General features: G+C 38.5%; 1 protein-coding gene across 1 annotated transcript in view; it reads right to left on the bottom strand.

Annotated features, from left to right (window-relative positions):
* LOC124179103 (mushroom body large-type Kenyon cell-specific protein 1-like) overlaps positions 1-5,861 on the bottom strand; it is a 97,588-nt gene extending 91,727 nt beyond the window's left edge. Inside the window, exon 1 of the mRNA XM_046563183.1 lies at positions 5,559-5,861. The gene's annotated coding sequence lies outside the window, so the exon portion shown is untranslated. The remainder of the gene's footprint in view (positions 1-5,558) is intronic.
* Between the last annotated feature and the right edge of the window lie 8,240 nt (positions 5,862-14,101).

The following is a 14,101-nucleotide window of genomic DNA, read 5'->3' as shown; positions in this document are numbered from 1 at the left end:
TGTTTCCTTCTATACTCCAATCCTGATTGTCCGAAAATTTTTTGAACTCCTGAAAACATTTCGATACTGCTTGATAAATTTGAAAATTGGTGAAAATTGCGTTTTACAAGAATCGGAAAATTTTGTTTTTTAACGATGGCTCAATCATTCGGACATTTTTTCTAATGCCAGAAACATATCGTTATTGCTCTTTCTTTTGACAATAAACTTAATTTTCTTCACAGAGTTAGTGTCGTAAATAGTTATACTCGATGTATAATAAACCTCATCTGACCTGAGAACAATCATTAAATATCAGGCATATTTAAAATCTTTTCCTAAGACGATTTGCAGAAGATTTTTCATGCATCTAAGCCTACAGAAAAAAATCTACGATGCAGATAATTCGTCGAAGTTGAACGAAAAACAAAGTTATGGCGTTTGACACAATGACGAAAGAACTCGATTATTTCAACACGGTATAAATCAACTGACCCTTTTCAATCTTTTCAACTCTAAAGATTTTTAATTTTCTTCATTTCCAGGGAATATTTTTCCGAACAAAGTTCAATCGCACGTCTCGAGCCTGTATTTCACGATCATAATCATTGTTCCAATTCGTTTACTTTTTACACATACATATAGTATAAGAAGCAGCACAACAGAGTATAAAAAAAAAAAGGTTTCTCATCAAAAATACCGTCAACGAAACCGAGCTGATATAAACTCTGTTTGTGAGTAAAATGGGTACCATTAAAATAATAATCGAAGCATGGTTCAAGTGTTAAGATAATGTGGCACGAGTAACTATTCAATATAATCGTATAATTTTCAATACGATATTTTTTTATCAATCAAACGCCAAATCCATTTCCTCATTTTACTCAACAAGTCTTCAGTCATTTAACATCGATTTATCGGAACACCGGTATAAAATATAATGGAAAAAATAGCGACAAGTATGACGAGACGTTTTGTGCATAATTTTTGATAAAATGGGAGCAACAAGAAAAAAAAAAAAAACAGAAACAGAAAGGAAGAAAAGAATGGAGAAATGAAAATCCGCGAAACGTCGCCGACTTCGGAGGAGGACGGAGCGAAACGCGATGCAATATCGAGAGGGAGAGTCGGAGGGGGCGAAGCGGCGTGGATTATTTTTGGCTGGCCGTGGCCCTCCTTTGTGTTTGGGTCTCTGGGCCACTCGGTGCATTTTTCACCGGGCCACGGTCATGGCGGGGTAGGGAGAAACGGTGACGGCGGCGGCGGCGGAACCGGTTGCGGTTTCGTTATTCGGCACTGCACGCCACGGTTGGCCCAGGTCAGGCCTGACTCGATACACCGGGTCACATGGCCGTCGAACGAGGCCGTTCCAGCCGTACAGAAATGCAGTTGCATGCACCGATGACCGAGCGAGGCTTAATTCGCTCTCCCTCTCTCTCTCGGAGGAAGTGCGTAGAGTCAGCGAAATTTATCCGCCGAAAACACAAGACTCGTTGTCACTCCTCTACATGCGTGAATGTATGTTGATATGTGAGGTGTTCGGAGGCTGGTATAATTCGTTAACAACGTGTTGCGACGAATTATTTTATTCGATTCGGCATTTCTTTTTCTTTTAGAATTAGTCTTTCAGGCGAAAGATTTGCCGAGTTTGATTAATGTAATTGATAAATGTACCCTCTTTACTGAATACCGGACGATTCGGCGTCTGCTAAGATTTAACGCGCTTGCGCAATAATTCGAGAGCGGTTGTCTACCAGGGTGACCAACCGTCGTAAATTTACACACGACAGTTCGCCGCGATTTATGTTACCTCTAATATTTCAACGACTATCGGTTTTGAATACAACTGCCAACGACAATTGTCAACATTTTTAAGATTATTTTTAAAAGAGGACGGAAAGTGCGGTAGTTAGGAATTCACTCTTATCACAATCTTGTAACCACTAATCGTTCGCCGTCGAGTTGAAGGCCCAAGCAACGGGTTGTCTGACTTCAATTTTCATTATCTCAATCTAAATCATCTGTTATCGCTCTTGCTATTTAACGTGACATTCAAAAATTCAACACAACACAATTATCATTTTAATTTCCTAACTACTAATCGTCTGCTTTCAAATTAAAAGTAAACGGTTTGACTAATTTCAATTGTTGATGGTTTAGATTCCTCGGAGAAAAAAAAGTCTAAATCGTGTGAGTAATGAGCAAGAATTCCTCTTTATTCAGTAGGAGGTACGTTTGAAATAATCTAGTAAAATTAAAAAAAAGAAAAAAAAAAGAAATAATAATAATAATAATAATAACAATACACTCGAATTCAATGAAAATTACGTACAAATGTCAAAGAATTTATCATAAACATTGTCCTCTTTTTTACAAGATACTGAAATATCTTCTGCTGGTGTGGTATAGAATAAGAAAATAACTTCCATTGTAAGAAAAAAGTATTTTTCTTCACTTTTATTCGTTTAAATCATCGATTAATTATCATATGAGGGAAATTGGAATAAATATTTTTTTAGATTTGAATATTTTTTTATTCGTTGTATTCCGTTCTCCGGAGAGGCAAACTTACAGCAGTAAACTGAGACCAGTCTAGGCTACGATTTTGCCGTTAGGTATAAAAATGATGAAGTTATTTATATTCGAGGGAATATTATTTACGGTTTTGAGTTTAAGCAGGCGCGAAACTCTGAACACTTGATAAATAAAAAGGTTCAATTTTCCCGAAAAAGAAATTTCGAATTTTTACAATTGCGCATCACTTTGATCCTTATTTTACTGATCCGAATTCTCTTCCACTTTTTACGTTAACAATTATTTTTCCTCGGTAATTAGATAATTTCTAAAGTTTCTCCCTCTTTCCGCTTGTTTTCTCTGATCTTTAGTCAAATATTTTGGTAATATTATATTTTTCAGTTTCAAATTAATACCCCGACAAGTTCTAGGAAAAATTAACGCTGCGACGCTATTTTATATGTTCGGCAATTAGGTTGCTAGAAACCACAGTTTTCCGGCTCCGCAGATTCCGCTTATTGCGTGTTTAAATGATGTGAACGCGATAAGCGTCTCGCTTTTGAAATGTACATACCTAAAAGAGGCATCTTGTAAAATGAACGCAGGCGTCTGGTGTTACAAATTATAACAATAGCACTTAAAGCTTTGTCTCCAATTGCTTTTTACAATGTTTATGGGTTAAGCAACAAATATTCATACGCCTCACAACAACGGTTTGCGTTACGATATCAAACCGCGGAAACGACCCGTTCTGATTATTTACATCAATTTGCGGTTGACGATATTCTTTGTTATTTATTCTGGATCTATCCACCAAGTACGAAGAAAATCTACCCGCAATAATATCCACGCCGTGAAATCGGAATTATAGTGGGGAAAAAACATGATATTCGTTGCGACAACTATTTCAAATTTATAAAAACCACCATCTCCGATTGCGATCGAAAAATTTATCAGAACTCGTCGACATTTCAAACATTGAATCCCTTTTGATTCAACAAAAAAAATAAATAAATAATAGTGGATAGCTGTGACTTGCGTTTTTCTTCTCCCATGCGATAGAAATTTCATAGGTCGAATATAAGAGATTGAAATTTTTTTTTTTCTACATTTAAAAGGATCTCTTAACACGGGGATACGAATTGTTCGGTTTCTTGTCAAGATTATTTTCATCTGACGTTTAGGAATTTGATGAACGTAGTGGAGTAAAAAGAATAAAATTAAATAAAAAAAAATCGATCAGCCAACCTTATCTCTGTTTATAACTTATCGATTTTTATTTTAACAAATTTTTTTTTTTTTTACTCATGAAAACCAAGAGGAGTGTTTATATGTGTTGTAATTTCCACGGACGACAAATTGTCTCGGAATGATTACGAATTGTTGAAGAACAAAAAAAACAAAAAAAAAAAAAATCCTAGATTTTAGCGGTATAAAATTAGAAAAAGCGATGAAAGTTTAAAGAACAAGAAAAATTAAAAACAAATGGAATAAGCAAAGCTACTGCGAATTATGTGATGGAATGATTTTATATATTTGCAAGTTTGATCGGAAAAGTAGAGAGACAGTTGATTTAGCGAAAATGATTGTGGTTTTTCTCGCTGAAATCTTTTTTTTTTTTTTTTTTTTCAATCATATCTGCCAACTTTTATAAACAATTCTGCCAGAAAACTGTTATTTTCCGCTCTCATTACCCATATTTTAATTCAAAGGCGCACTAACGAGATATTGCGTTTAATAATTTTATTGGTCTGCCAGAGACCGCTGACCGGACCCCGGATAATGTCAGAGACGCAATTTCCAGACGCAGTGTACTTTATTGTCAGGCTCTGTGTTTTATCTGTAAAATTTTTTTACATCCACGAGTTTTAATTACGGAGAATCGAATTAAAATAATTGAGGTGCCACAGATATTTGTTAACTCGTCTCACACGATCGGATGTGAAAATAAAACGATAAAGCGCAATAATATTTTCAGCCTGTACGCCGACAGGTTTATTATCGTCTTTACGAAAATATTTTTGAACATTACTTGAGACGATGAAGAATATAGGAAAAAAAAAAAAAAAAAATTTTTTTTTCAAATTACCGTGAATCGAAAAGTGCATGAATTACATGAAATTCAGGATACAGATATCGGTGAAAATATCAAATGCGATTTCGGAAACAATACAAGGACACAGGATATTTCTAACGAAAATCAAACTTTTTGTAAAAAAGCAAAAACAGCAGGGTAAGTGAAAATTTTCACACGCATATGTGTGAAAAATTTTTATAAATAAAATGTGGCAGATTTGTTTTTCCAAATTTTTGGAAACGATCTGTCACTTGCGTCAAATTTAACTACGTATTATTAATTTATCTTGACGATACGAACGAATTTAATTTATGCCAAGTTTCTGGTTTATTTCTGTCTATAGTAAAATTCAATTATAAAATTTAAACCTCTTTCAAAGCCATAAAATTTTTGTGTAATAACTTTTTTCGTAATATCATCTATGATTTTTCACGATGTTAAACCGATATTATTAAAATTGAACATCTTGCACGATTTTATAAATAGCAAGTAAAACTCGCTTACATATTGCAAAATTGTAAACTGGAAAAAATTATTCGAAACGTCGAAGATGAAAGAATAAAGCATAATTTCGTAATTAAAACAGTATTCAATTTCTTCTTTCGAAATGAAAATTGTCAATAATATTTGACTACATAAATAATTTTCCATATTTGATAAAAAATTGTAACATCACAGCTTGAAAACTGTAGTAAAGATAATCAAGAGTTAAAGGTTATTTTTCGTCAAACGTCATTATCCCGGAAACTATAATCAAGGATGTATTGAAATTTAAGAAAAGGATTAATCGAGGATTAATGTTTTTCATCGCTCATTATTTTCCGCAAAATTCATTCGCGGCTGACCAACGAAAAGTCAAACAAGAAAAACATCAAGCTTCTCCCTCCGCGCTATAATTCCGATCCTCAAACAACTCGTTCCGCATTCCCGAATTGGTAAATCGACAATCTTCGAGGTCTTAGACCAGGTACATACACGTAGCACTTACCAAAATTCCAGAGTCTTTCTTTGATTGTCTTGTTTTCCTTCTTCTTCTTCTGCACCACTTTACAAAGTCCTTCAAACGACGACGATAAAGTATAACGACGCGTCGAAGGTCGATCACAAACCGAAGTACACAAAGTCACGAGATCGAACCGAATCCAACCGAGCGATGATAGAACTACACCGAAAAGGTTTATCGAAGAAAGCTCGGCCGTGAATTGGTGGAAACGTATACGCGAAATACAAATAGCGAGAGAGAATATCGTCGGAGCTCTGCTCTAAACCGGCTGGGTCAACATGTTGTTCCGGACTGATCAAGAAGAATGCTCCCCTAACCTGCCTCACGTTACACACTATGTGTTGCTTTTATTATCATAATTCGCGTTGCGAAGAGTTGCGTTAGAGGCACCGAAACGGCTGCTGCTATCGGTCAATGCGAAGGCCGCGTCTCCTCCGGCTGGCTGGCTGTTGTCTGGCTGCAAAAACACGAACTTGTAACGCGCGTTGTTTCCTTGGCCGTGGATTGAGTCGGTCTATCGGTGAGTACGTTTTTTGGATTAGCCAAACGCGGGTCGAGGCCGTCGAGATTTCGAACATCGAATGAATGAACGGATGAATGATTGGAGCTTAAACGATGCCGGGCGTCGAGCCTCGGCGCCGATAAGAGCCTCCCTCCATCTCTCGAAATTGTGTACGTGAATTTTGAACCTGATACGGAGTGGGAAATTCTGCCGGAAACCAACTGACCATAACCGGTAACAGTTGAAACCAGCTTCCCAGGCGCTCAGTTCATTCGTATCCGGGAAGCGGATATTCGTTCAGTGACGCAGGGGGGGGGGGGGGGGGATTTCGACTCGGTTAATTGGGGGGGGGGGCGATGGTTAAAGTATTAATAGAAATTTCAAATCTCCCGCCTCGTTTTAATTTTCATTTTCCCGCCAAAAAGCGACGCGCGTCGTTAAACTCGTCGAAGGCTGGCTAACGCGTCGGGTTCTTATCGCCGATTTCACCTCGAGTACAAACAAAATAAAGAGATAAGTTTTCAATTCGTTATTCCGCTACTCTGCCGCTTCTGCCGGTGCAGGTTGTGCACTCGGTGCAAACAGAAATATACCGGCTACGACGCGTCTAGACATTTCTTGTGCGATAGCAGCCTCGATACGCGCGGTGTGTGCAATAAACTTGCCGAAAAAAGATGAAGAAGAATAAAGAAAAAAAAAAAAAAAAAACAACAACACAACACGTATAACGTGAAAATAAACAAATAACACGAAAATTTTTTAACGTCGCATTTACCCTACGTCTTATCGATAATTCTACACACGAGCAACGCTTTGTACAGACTCGTGAATTGGTAATCGATGAAAAACATGTTGATTTTAATGCTTTTAGAATGAAAAGTTGAGAGTGTACGTCGAGTTGATAATAAAGTATTTTCAATTTCTGGGACTCGGTAAAAGACATTATTGCATTCCGTTCGATCCATTCGATAAAACAATTGTCTCTCGTTGGTAATAATCGTCTGGTCGAAATGAAAACAGAAGCGGTAATTTTATTATCACCCACAAAATTACCATTTATTCTTCGTTCGATACGATTTTATCCGTAGAATTGAAAATAATCGCGATTCCGGCTTCGATTCGTTTAATCGAAATTCAAAATTTACACGCAATTCACAGAATCTATGCGACGAATGTGCGAAATGCGTAAACAATTCTGTCGTCTTTTTTCGCCTTTCGTCATCGATAAATGTACAGCACTGATCTTTTCTTTACAAAAAAAAAAAAAAAATAAATAAATAAATAAAAAATAAAACAAACTGTTCCAGTGATCAATCATTTTTACATTCAATGCATTGCTTGCTTCAATCAAAAACGCGATCTTCTCACATGTTAGAAAAAACATGTCTCTCAATCGGCAGGTTGACTCGAGATTTTTGGGTTGACTCAACAATTTTTTAATACATTACTGAGTGATGAGAAAAAAAAAAAATTAAAAATTACAAATTTTCAGTTTCGGTAATATCTGGAATGAAAATTACTGTGTACAAAACGCAAATTACTCGAAACGAATTGCGCGCAGTTTGGTATTCCTCCAAGTAACGCGCTCAGCACTAAAACACTGTCGCGATGATGGAAAAGCGGTTGCCTCCGCTCGTTTGTACAAATGTCTAACCGCGGTGTCCAAGAGCTGAACTTCAGTTATCATATCATTGTAGTATGTGGTCATTTTTAATGACGTAGGTTAGAGCAGCGAACTTCCGGGCGTGTAATTTCGTCGTATGAAACAAGAGGTGACCTTGCGGACACCGAAAATTATCACAGTAACCTAAAAATGTGGGCGTAAATTGAGGCGATAAAAAACTATCTAACGCCTAATCTCGTCACCCAATCTCGCGGTGACCAAAAATGCATTCCAATCGGCTGCAGAGTTTTTCATTCAATTTTAATAGAGGAAAAAAATAGTAGCAATCATCTCACTCAGCTTCGATTTAACATCTGTAAACATAATTGACTGGTGAAAATTTTTACTACTACAAATTTTTACGGAAATTGAAACGTTTCGTATTACTTATTTTTTTTTTTTTTTTTTTTTTTAAAAGATTGTAAATCGACCATTTGATTCGAAGTTGAAAATTTGACCGACGTTTTTCACGTGATCTAAACGAATTTTCTCACGTCCAATTAAACAGGGCATCGTTGTTCGTTCTCCTTGACCTTTTTGTGATAACATACGGCGATAGTTTCAACAGAACGAGTGAATGATACAGCAAATACTGACCGCGGAAAAAGTTATGGAGCACTCATCGCAACGAGGAAAGAGAGAAAATCTCACCGCAATTATTTGAAAATTCACGTAATCTAATTGATAAATTGCGTACGTGCTCTTGACCAGGTTCTAAGTTTACTTCAACGAATACGGAAAATAAAGATTCGCAAGCGTCACGTACAATTTTAAATGACATTTCCTCAGGAACTCAATTGATCATCAACTCCTGTGCAATGTAAATAATCAGTGACGCCAAACGAGCCTCGGGCTTTCTGAAACTCGTTTTAAGTTTTTGCCAGTCTTCTTCCACAGTTATTAATTGCAGACAAACAGAAGCTGAGAAATTCAATTCTGCAAGGAGTGACTGAATTTTATAGCGAAGCTCGACGTTTGAAAATTGATTTTAATTCGTTGAATTTCAAACGTATTTAAGCTGAACTCCGTCGAATCCATGCTCTCAGTTTCGAAAACCAAATACTCAAAATTGGAAACCAAAATATCGCGGACAGTTTTATGATGCTCTTAAAACATGGAAACGCTTCGGACGAATTGGTCAATTTATCTAAAGGACCAATACGAGAGACATGGAGCTTTTCTTGGCCTCGAATCAAAGGCGCAAAGTTCTCAAAGTAAAGCAGGATATTCTCTCTAATTGAGCTTTCATCGCACGCTCAGAATCACAAACCTAATTTCCCATAACGAACCAATGAATATGTTCCGCGGTTAAAATGCGCTCAGCGAGTTTCATTTCAGCAGAACTCGCACTTCTGCGCCAAGGCGTTCGGTAGTTGGTTAGAAAACTCAGAATCCTTCGGAACTCGTAGCTTGCACCGAGTGAAATCAGAGATAAGAACACGGTGCTTCCATTGACTCGTCAGCCGGTACAATAAAGAAGCGGTGTAAACGCAAATTCGACCAAGTTAACTGCATTTTCTTCCATTCACGATAGGAATTCTATTCACAGTCTCCACACGCCACATATCAAACGTCAATGTGTCAAAATTCAAGTTTGTTCCTCATTCGATCGAGGCGGGATTGAAGTTCCCAATTTGAAAAGTTCCGAGAGTGCCTAATTCCGAATTATGTGACAGCGAAACTTGAGATGAAGAAGTCAAACCCTGAAGAAGCGACAGTGTTTCGAATGGTCGGAAAGCCGATGGCTAGGAAAAATTTGGAATTTGACATTCTTGGCACTTTTCAAAATGAATCTTTAAACGCGTCCCATTCGATCCTGTCATATTGACCTTCCTTCGCGCTGAAACAACTCGAGCAGACTTTCCAAGAAGTTCAGATAACCAACTCCGGAACTTCTAATCGTTGGGTCAGTGAAGTGGTCTGATAGTCGCGTTGCGGTAGGTATTGTTGATATTTCATTGGTCCATGAAGTGCGTCCACACGTGTCACGTGTCCTACCAGTGGACTTGTAGAGTATTCTCTATCAACTTGGACTTGGTGATCCACCCGGTATTTTTCAACAATTGAAACCGAGTTCCTCCTGACGTCGGATTTCGACGATACACGAGATTACGTGATTCAAGATTCTAGAAAAAGCCACGGTGCGAGACCATCGAAAGACTTTTAGGAGGCGATGTTTCCATTGCTACGCGAAGAAAAATCCCTGGACAACAACGGCTTCTTACAATTAGTGGCCTTTGGGTAATCGGTAATTATCGGAGATGCAGCTACGGAGGAACAAAGGAAACTTGCTCTCAGATCAAAAGTGGTCGATGAGACTGGAGAAGGGAGAGGAGAAGGGATGCCTTGGTTGTACCAACTTGACAGACCTATCGGCTTGCTCAATGGTTAGACTGTCGGAGTATACAGAGAGTGGAGAACTGCTGAACAGAAACTTGAGCAACTACACAACTGTGTTCGTAGAGTATACCTATAAGTACAGAACTAACTATACCCGAAACTATAGTCGTACTTCAAGGACGGAATTCGAGAGAATGGAAAGAAACTTTGCCCGGCTTGTGCACGAGCTTCTCAGATTTTACAGGATGTTCGTTAAGTAACTCTTCCAAATTATACATAGAAGGTTCTTTGGACAAACTGTTTCCAAATTTTTACAAATATTTTCCGAAAATAATTCTACATTGGACTGACTCTAATTTTTGCACGTCGAGATATCGTTTGGTCGGAACGTTTGTGAAAATTAAATTCATGCGCTTGTTGTCACGTTAACGGGATTGAAAATGAAGTGGAAAGTTACAAAGTACCGGCAATTTATCCTTTTTCTTTCTTTAGAATGATTTTTCTGTATCGTAGGATTGAAGCGTATAAAGAGCGTCGGACGGTTGAATTTCAAGCTTGGAAGATTTGAATTAATTGAAATTCCACTTGCTCGGTTCGACATTGTACGATTTTTGAACTCTGCGATTTGAATTGAAAGAGTTTTCGATTCACCAATGACTCGTGCTCCGATGATGACGTGACTAAATCAGACTCTGAACAATGCATTTTACCGATTGAAAAATGAGTCATGAATTATTCCCGGATTACACAAGTCGGTGCAATAATACAACGACGATGATTCGATCCAATGTATACCACAAGCGAGACATTTTTTGTCCCAGTTAGCACAAGTCGATTGAAAACTGCGTGTGCAATAAGCGTCGGCGTTTCAGGAACCCGACGCAACTCGCAAACACGCAATTAGACGAATCGATCGGGAAAATTTCTGGTTAGAAATCTATCCCAGCTAATGTACACGTGCATCACCGCGTAGATATAAATTGCCGTAAAGTGACTCGAGCCTCTTAATTCACGCTTTACACGGAACGCAGCGCGATAGCGCGTATAACGGGGATATAATTCGTCCGATTTCCAAGAGTCGTTTTACGGTGAACAGCATCTCGCGACCATTTCGAACTTTCACCAATTTCAAATCTGCTCCTATGCACCAAACCAGGTGCCTGCATCAGGCGCGCGGATTATCGTTTTCAGAGTCTAACGCGCGTGCAGAATACGATTTCCCACGATCATGCCGAGAAATTCGCAACGGCTTGTCGGATCCTTTTCGAATGGTCAAGATTCAGATTGTTTTAATCGGGCATCGAGTAGTCGGGTCATCGATCATCCGGAACCTTAACGATTAGGCAAATTCAACCGTTGGGACGATTTGAGTGGTGGAACGAGTTGGTGGTCTCCGATGTCTCATTCCAGAATTGATGGCGAACCGACTGGGTCGGGGTAAGAAGTCAGAAAAACCGAAAATCAGAATGGCCAGAATTCCGAATTTAATAAACTCGAATAACAAATATGAGAGAATAGGTACTATCAGAAATTTTAAGTCCCTAATGGTGCCCAATAAAAAGCTGCGGTTAACCTAAAATGTATTTAGTAGAGTTTTTATTATTATCCGAACTTACTTACTTCAGAAAACGTTAATTTAAGAATTCAGAGTTGCGGAATTTAATAATGTATAGAGTCCATGTTCCAGAGAAAGAATTTGTAGAAAGTTTCGTATTCTCAAACGTCCAAATATTATAAAAATAAAAGTTAGATTTTGATCATCTAGAAACGGCGGAAAACAGATATCCGGAACGTAGAAGGGTCATTATTCGGAATCGTAAAATTCGGAAAGATCGGTATTCCGAAAGTAACCGACTAATCTATTTTGACTTGCAAAATGTTTTGTATACAGAATCAAAGAGATTCTTTGGTGCATCGGGCGTATCTTTTCATCTGCAATATTTTTGTCTCATTAAAAGATTGAATACGACTTTTGATATCGTAAACTTATATTTCTTGGCTTCCAATACGATATGAGTTATCGACTCTTCCGATATATTGCGATTCTTCATTCCGACGATTCTGACACACTGCAATTCTGTATTCCGAGCCTTCTATGAAATTACTACTCGGAGTTTTAACCGTTCTAATTCTTGATCCTTGGCATTTATGAATTCGAATAAACGAAAATTCTACTTTACGATCCATCCGAAGATTATTTGTTTGTGTTTGCCTCATTCTGCCAATGGCCTTTCGGAATTTTCACCAGCCGTGTATTCTAAATTGTGTAACTTCAAATTTCGATACTTTTATATTCTTCTTCCATAATTTCTGGCCTAATGAAGATTCACCACTTTGTTCTTTCGCGATTGTGAGTTTTCGATATATTTATATTCGGAATTCTGGCCATTCCGATTTTTGCTTTTTCTGATTTTTTCCGGAAGCTGGAATCGGGGGAAGTTATCAGACGCGAAAAGCGTTCGCCTCGTTGCTTATCGTCCCGCAGAATTCAGCTCCGGACAAACTCGTGCTGCGAGCAGAGCTCCGGAGGCTTCGCAAAGGACTGCTCGGGGGACACGAAGTGTATACCGGTAGAGATGCTAATGTCGGCCTTGTGCCACATACGCTTGGTGTAATATGCAAGCGTCGAGTGCATCGGAATAAGCGTTAGTAAAATGTAGTATTTATACAAAAATTGACTGAAAACTCCGCGGCTTCCATCACCAGACGCACGCTTACCACGGACAATACTCGCAGTGTCAAAAAGTCTTGCACCACGGACGTTATGTATTATGGATGCGGAGATTATACGCAAACTCGGACGAGGCCACCAGACTGTCGATATTCCGAGTGTTAGAGAAGTTTGCTGAAAAGCCTGGATGTCCTCGTTTTTTTTTTTTTTTTTTTTTTACCAAGTATCTTGAAATCATATAAACGATGATACAGAGTTATGGTTTCCAATGACTGTATGAACGCAACGCCTTATTCTCTTAAGTAGAAATTGATTGATTGATAAGATTGTTTGTTATTCGAAACTTTGCAGCGAGCTGCACGCATTAGCAAAACAGCATCAGAATGTAAGATATAAAAAAAAAAAAAAAGTGAATCAGCAGTTGCAACTTAGCGCTTAACTCTGAAGTGAAAAATCGTTTTTGCGGTGAACTTCTCACCCGGTTCAATGACGGACGAATGATTTGTGGGTAAATGTCTAGTGGTAACTTTATTGTGTTCGTATCTTTTGCAGTAAGCGCAATTTTGAAAAAGAGCGAGAGAAATCAAAGCGTAGGTTTTCGACTATGTTTCGGATCATGGCTACCAGTATCGAGCTGATCGGTAAGCGGTATAAAAGACGTATGGATAAAGTATAGGTACCAAGCTATTCGCGTCAATGCGATGCAGCCTCCTTGCCGAGGGGGGGGTTCATGAATAAATTGGTAAAACGTATCTAAAATGCAATGCAAACAGAATGCAACGGCACGTGTGAGTGTAATGCGAATACATAGAAGCAAAAGGCTCGTGTAGGTTACGTACCTTGCTGCAGTTATTTGCACAAGTGGTTTTTACCTACGTCGTCCCACTTCTAAAGTCAAACAAATAGCGCGTACAAGAGGCGGACTCGAATTCTTCTCAACCAAATCGTCATCGTCGTCGTCATCATCATCGCCACGGCGTCAACACTCCCATTGGCTATCGAGAATTCACATCGCGTTAATTAACGTCATGAGAATCGAAGCATTTCTCTGTGAATTTACTTTCTTTGTCTGTCGATCCGCGCGAGCTTTTATCGGGGGAAAATTAATCGAAGAATCGAGGAATATCACAGCTTTGTGCTTTCGAAATCCGTGCACGGGTATCGAACTACCGTACATATTGTAGGGGTATCATTCGCCTCCGTTCGGTCTTCGATACCTACTGTTTCAGTTCGCGATGCCGTTTCGACACGAGTATCAGGTGTAAATATTTTCTAACAACCTGCTTCGTGCATGATCTCCGCACACCCGTACGCTCATCCACGTATGTTCATCCTCCTTATTTGCACGGACG

Source organism: Neodiprion fabricii, chromosome 3 (genome assembly GCF_021155785.1).
Source record: "Neodiprion fabricii isolate iyNeoFabr1 chromosome 3, iyNeoFabr1.1, whole genome shotgun sequence".
Lineage (NCBI taxonomy): Eukaryota > Metazoa > Arthropoda > Insecta > Hymenoptera > Diprionidae > Neodiprion > Neodiprion fabricii.
Note: the sequence above shows the minus strand (reverse complement) of the source record. Positions and strands in the feature narration are given on the sequence as shown.